Source organism: Phasianus colchicus, chromosome 5 (assembly GCF_987193195.1).
Source record: "Phasianus colchicus chromosome 5, bPhaCol1.hap1.1, whole genome shotgun sequence".
Classification (NCBI taxonomy): Eukaryota; Metazoa; Chordata; class Aves; order Galliformes; family Phasianidae; genus Phasianus; species Phasianus colchicus.
This window is the reverse complement of record NC_143440.1, coordinates 8,071,554-8,077,650: the sequence shown is the minus strand read 5'-3', so window position 1 is coordinate 8,077,650 and position 6,097 is coordinate 8,071,554. Positions and strand designations below refer to the sequence as shown.

The following is a 6,097-nucleotide window of genomic DNA, read 5'->3' as shown; positions in this document are numbered from 1 at the left end:
AAATTTCAGATTAGGGAAGGATCCTAGTGATAGCAGCAAAGTTTATTCATTATTGCAATGACGGGCGCACGCCCCCTATTGGCAAACGAGGAATTGAAGAATCATAGAATATCACCAGTTGGAAGGGACCCATAAGGATCATCAAGTCCAAGCTCCAAAAAAGGACTACCCAAAAACTGGACCACAATTCTGAGAGCCCTGTCCAGACACTTCTTGAACTCTGGCAGCTTGAGGCTGCCCTGGGGAGGCTGTTGTAGAGCCCAATCACTGTCTCAGTGAAGAACATGAATAAGCCAATGCCTATTTTCAACGCCACCATGATCATTCTTCTGGGCTATAATCAGATCACCCTTCTCCAAAGCATAGATCCTGAATACTCCAATTAAAAGCATATCACTTAACATCAGAAGGTCTAGGACAAATAGCTGCTCATTCTACTGTTGCATTATGTTACTTTTGGATGCTGCCTCAACAAGAGAGTTTGGTATGAGTTTTTATTGTGTCAGTGAAATTCATTCTATTATATATCCCAAACCCAACACAGGTAACACTCTCCTGGTGCTCGCTCATTGGTTGAGGGTCTCAGACTCACAGTCTCCCTGAGACTGTTGCTATGATACATTTCCATATGAGGTCCATTACCAACCTGTTGGTTTTTTTTTGTTTGTTTTTTGTTCTTTTGTTGGTTTTTTATGTTTTTTATTTTTCTATGGAGGTAGGAGGGCAATGTTTCCAAAAGTTACTATTGGTGTTGCTTTCACAAGTAAATCCTTGCTGAGTTCTTACTGTACAGGTGCTGACATCAACTGCCATTTCTTAGTTTCACAATGGGCCCATTCTCAGTGTTCAGTAGGGTAAAGAATAAACTCACCATGATTTATACCAAAGGCAGTTATAGGATATATAGTGAATACTGATGCTTGGGCTATGGTCATCACGAATGCTGTGACTGAATCTTGTATTGGGTCATAGGCAAAATTAACCGAAATCCACCAAGACTGGAACCTTCTTTCAAAGTCATCAGCATTGTCCCAAATGATCTTTTGAATCCCCTTGGTTAGGGTACCTGCTTCTCCTTCCCTTATCAACGCAGACACCTTTCTCTGTATCCTTAATTGAGCCTGTATGCAACTCAAAGCCATAGAGATGTTTGTCTGAAGTGTACCTAACGCTTCAGCTATCAACTGATGATGCATTCAATTCTTCTGGGCAGTATATCTGACCTCTGATTATTTCCCAATGCCAAAAGAGAGGAGTGCGTGGGATGTTCTAATTGGTTCAGGTCCATAATTATTGCTATGGATAACAGACATTTTGCTCATTAACAATTCTGAGTTCATGCTGTTTAGGACACCCAGTCCTGTTCCTAGAAAACCAGCAACATCCTTCTTCTCCCGATTTCCTGAAGGTGCATTTATGTATCCAGATTGTCCATTCTACTGAAGAGGTCCTCAGGTATGGTGCACAAGCACGTGGACTGGCAGAAACGTTGCCTCTCATCCATATCTCTATCCACTTAAGAGACCATGAAGAATTGAAAAGCATCTTTTGCTGTCCTACATTTTTAATTATATAAGGATGTGTATTAAAAATATGAGGAATTAATTTAATAGGGGGTTGATTAGGTATGGGTGACTCGACTTCAATTTTCATTTGTAATGCTTTTCCTGAAGAAGGGAGGGAGCTACCAGAGCATGGAACTCCTACTTTATTCCTAAAGTTCTCATTAGCTCTTGCAGGATGTGTGAAGTAAAGTGGCTTCCCTTATCTGGGTCCATATTCTGCACAATCCCATATCTAGGGACTATTTGCTCCAAAACTGTCCTCGTCACTACACCTGTGGTTGCTGACACTGAAGGGTAAGCTTCCACCCAACCCAACAAGTGATCTACTCATACTAACAGATACTTGAATCTTCCTACCTTAAGTAGCTCAGTAAAATCTACTTGTATACTTTGGAAAGGTCTAAGTCCTGGTTCCCTTCTAGCCAGGGGTTGTTTTCTCATGGTTTTCCTGTTTATTCACTGACATGTTACACAGCTATTGCATCTGCTTGGCTATTGTATACCATCCTACACACACATACTTCCTCAGTACAGCATCGCGCATTGCTTGAACTCCCCAATGACTTCCCTGATGAAAAAGAATTACAATTTCTCATCAATTGTTTGTTTACCATTTCCCTACCATCAGGGAGAATCCACCAGTTCTCATGACTCCTTTACTTCTAACTCTCTAAAACTTGCTTTCTCTTTCTCACTGAAGATTTGACTTTCAGGACGAGGCTTTATCTCAGGCATCTGTGACAGTTTCATTACCCTTTCTGACTGTAAAGCAGCCTCCCCTTGCTTTTTCGTCTGCAGTTTGGTTTCTCTGTGCTTCCAGGGAATCTCCTCTTTGATGTCCCTTTATATGCACTACAGCAATCTCTTCAGGCAGAAGCAGGTTTCCCAAAACCTGTCCGATTAGTTCTTCATGTGCCAATTTCCTTCCTCTACTGTGTATCAGTACATTACTTGGTGACAAAGCAAACATCTGCAGCCTTGGGATAAAAGAGAGATGACTTCTGTGATTCAGTTGCTTTATTGCTATCCTGTTTTCTTTGTGTTCTTTTATTCTTAAGTAGAACACTGTCTGTGTTCATATAGGGAAAAATGCTGCTAGAGGGTTTTTGTCTTTCCTCTGGCCCCCTTCACTTAAACTGCTCCAGATACTTTCTTGTGAATATTTTTGCTGCACACAGGGGGCTGAAATCTCATATAATCTCACTGTTGGCCATAAGATACATGGTAGGTGTTCTCTGAGCCACTTACTCGAAGGAAAAAGTGAATGTGAAGGGATAACATATTTTTATAATGGTCCTCTGTGTAAGAGCTGAACCAAAATTCAATTCAAAATGCTGCTGTGCTTATTTTTCCATAGTTGTTTCCAGTTTAGATTATTATCAGGTTAAGTCTCTGTTGACTTCTTTCCATTCTACATGTATTACTTAAAATCTTAAACTATATAATTGGGAGCATATGCTACAGCATTTGGAGCCTTTCAATACAATTATGTTATGTTACTTTGCATCATCCTCCTTTCTACCTGTGGTGCCTGCTGATATGATTTCTGTGTGCATTGCTTCTGTATCACATTTTTACAGCAGCAACAAAGCAAATGCTGTGATGAGGGGAGGGGAGGGGAGGGGAGGGGAGGGAAGGGAAGGGAAGGGAAGGGAAGGGAAGGGAAGGGAAGGGAAGGGAAGGGAAGGGAAGGGAAGGGAAGGGAAGGGAAGGGAAGGGAAGGGAAGGGAAGGGAAGGGAAGGGAAGGGAAGGGAAGGGAAGGGAAGGGAAGGGAAGGGAAGGGAAGGGAAGGGAAGGGAAGGGAAGGGAAGGGAAGGGAAGGGAAGGGAAGGGAAGGGAAGGGAAGGGAAGGGAAGGGAAGGGAGACAAAAAGGAAATCCACTCAGAGTTCTCACTCTCTCACTCTTTCCTCCTTTTTTTTTTTTTTTTTCTTTTATATCTGCTACTACTGTCCTGTTAAGCGGGTGCCACTCCTGGCTGCTTCCTCCAAGAATAAGGGCCATGAAATTTGTCCCTGCAAGTTTAAGTTACCACCACCCTGTGCTTCAGCTGGAAATCACCACTGCTTATTTGGCTTGAGCTCGGGTCCTCCACAGCTGTGTCAATTTGTGAGACCAGCTCTTCAGTCATTTTGTGAATTTACCTGAACCCACTTTCAGTTCAGTTCAGTTAATGTATTTGGGCTTGTCTTGCAGTGTTCAGTTAGGTACTTTAGCTCACCTGTGAAACAGTAACTCCCAACAGGGCAGACCAGACAGAACCTTCTAGCATATCAATTCTGTGTGTCTGATGATGCTCAAGACTGGTTGATAAGGTTTCTGAGTGCAGGTGACAGCGAATCTTTACTGTTCTATGAGAAGCTTTTACCCAGACAGTGCTGCTAGGGCTGCTATGCTGAGCACATTTAGGCATACTGTACTCAATCTGTGCTTGTAATGTATAATCGAACGTCTCAGAAGATTTCTGCAAGACTTGAAAAGTCCATTTAAGACAACAATCAGTACTGCTTATTAAAATGGGGAAGCGGAGGCACACTGCTGTGTTTTGGTCACATTGCTAATAGTCTTTGCTCCCTCGTGCTTCCTCGAAGTAATGCTCGAGTAATTCTGGCTCCTCCTCTTTTTCCAGTCCCTGTGCATGGATAATTGCTTCACATGTTCCCCTGGAGGTCAGCGTGCACCAGTGCAGGCTCAGCATATTGCCTCATTTGCTATTGCACTGCTTGACTTTGTCTCGTAGCCACGGTATTCCAGCCCAGGAATGGAAGGATTGCACTCATGAACAATGCATGCTTTGTCAATTCAAACACTCAGTCATCTAGAAGCTTCTGTCAGGGGAACTTGTTTATTGTTCTAGACTCTTCAAAAACACAAGGGCGGAATCCTTGCAGATTTCTTTGCTAATAAAATACTGAAGTTTGTGCTTCAAGAATAGATTGTACCCTTACCCAAGTTGTGCAGCTGAACACAGCTTCTCCACAGTAGAGCAGATGTGGTTGGCACCATGGTGTGAGTGTTGCAAGATGGCATCACTGTATCCCAAAGAACCTACAGCTGTGTCATCATTTAAATTCTAATGTAATTAGAAATTGAAACTAAGGGTGAACTTGGAATAATCTGCTCTGCATCCTGATGGAGAGTCAGTTCTCTAAGCCATGGAGTTCAGCCCCAAGCAAACCTCTCACATTCTTCTGTATAACTAGCAGAACACACAACTCAGCTATAAGACTGCACAAGTTCTTTTAGCATCCTTCACACGTCCAGCATATCAAATAGCCTTGTGCAATCTGATATGAACAGCTATTCATTTATTTAAATCTGAGATTAATAAAGGTGGAAGAGAGCATTTGGTGCATTTTATAGGACAGTTTCAGTATTATGAAAAATAAATACCAGGCTTTATATCTTCATGCAAAACAATTGGGGAGATCTGATACTATTACGATAATTCTGACTTTAAAAAGTGTAAGTTCTGTAACCAAAGCTGTGGATTTCATTTACATATGTGAGACTACGAAACATATGTCAAAATGTATCTCATCACTGGTGAGTGGAATAGAGCACCATTTTAGGAGTTACTGTTCAAAGTGTTCTTCCATCAGCTTCAGCACTGCAACAAATACAGGCATTGTCTATATTTAAGTGGGGGAAAAAAGTGACTATTCTAAATAACTGGAATATTCATACGAACTTTTATCTTGAGCATTATTTGATATGCTCTTTCAGGAGCAAAACCATGAAGATTGAGTCCAACAGATCCTTGCTATTATGGCCATATGATTTTCTGTAAATGTGAATTTAACCGGTGTTGATGTGTGCTTAAAAGTTTGTATTGTTACAGGAAGACACTTGAAATCTAAGGAAATAAGCAGAAGGCAGAGCCTTGTGTAGTCTGACTTTGTGAGATGTCAGATTAGCATGTGAAGTGTCTAAATCCTTTTCAAAATGAGCAACACAGCAGTAGTATTCTTCTGCAAGAATGCATGTCTCGGTCTGTCAGTTTTCAGTGACAAGGCAATCTTTTCTAATCTGTGACACTGAAATACAAAAAGTATTTTTTGTCTTTTTTTTTTTTTTTTTTTCAGATTTGGGGTTTTGAGTTTTAAGAAATTGAATTTTTTTTCCTGCTTCCTTCAAGAAGATCCAACATTTCCAGATCACTAAACAAGCTCCGATTGGTAGAGCAGCAGCGCCCTCTGTTGTCCTAATGCACCTAATACACATGCATCTTCTTAGACAGCATCTGCTCCAACCTCTGTCTTTTCAATATCGATATTGAAGGACTCCTCATACAGCCATCTCTTGCTCCACAAGGCCTTGTATTCAATTCTATCCCCTTCACTTGTGCCTAGAACACCTGGAAATTAGAGGCATAACTCATCCAAATGCCCTGGCTGGCCGTCCAGCTTGCAAGGCAATGGAAGAAGCTAGGCAGCACCTCACATTCGACAGCTTCTCACTTTGTGATGAAAGCCTGTGGGGCACTGGGAGTTGAACTGTTAATGCTCAAGTTCTGGGTACCTGCCTGGAAG

General features: G+C 41.7%; 1 pseudogene; it reads right to left on the bottom strand.

The window, feature by feature from the left end:
- Window positions 1–699: 699 nt before the first annotated feature.
- Window positions 700–1,653, bottom strand: LOC149917722 (uncharacterized; annotated as a pseudogene).
- Window positions 1,654–6,097: the final 4,444 nt, after the last annotated feature.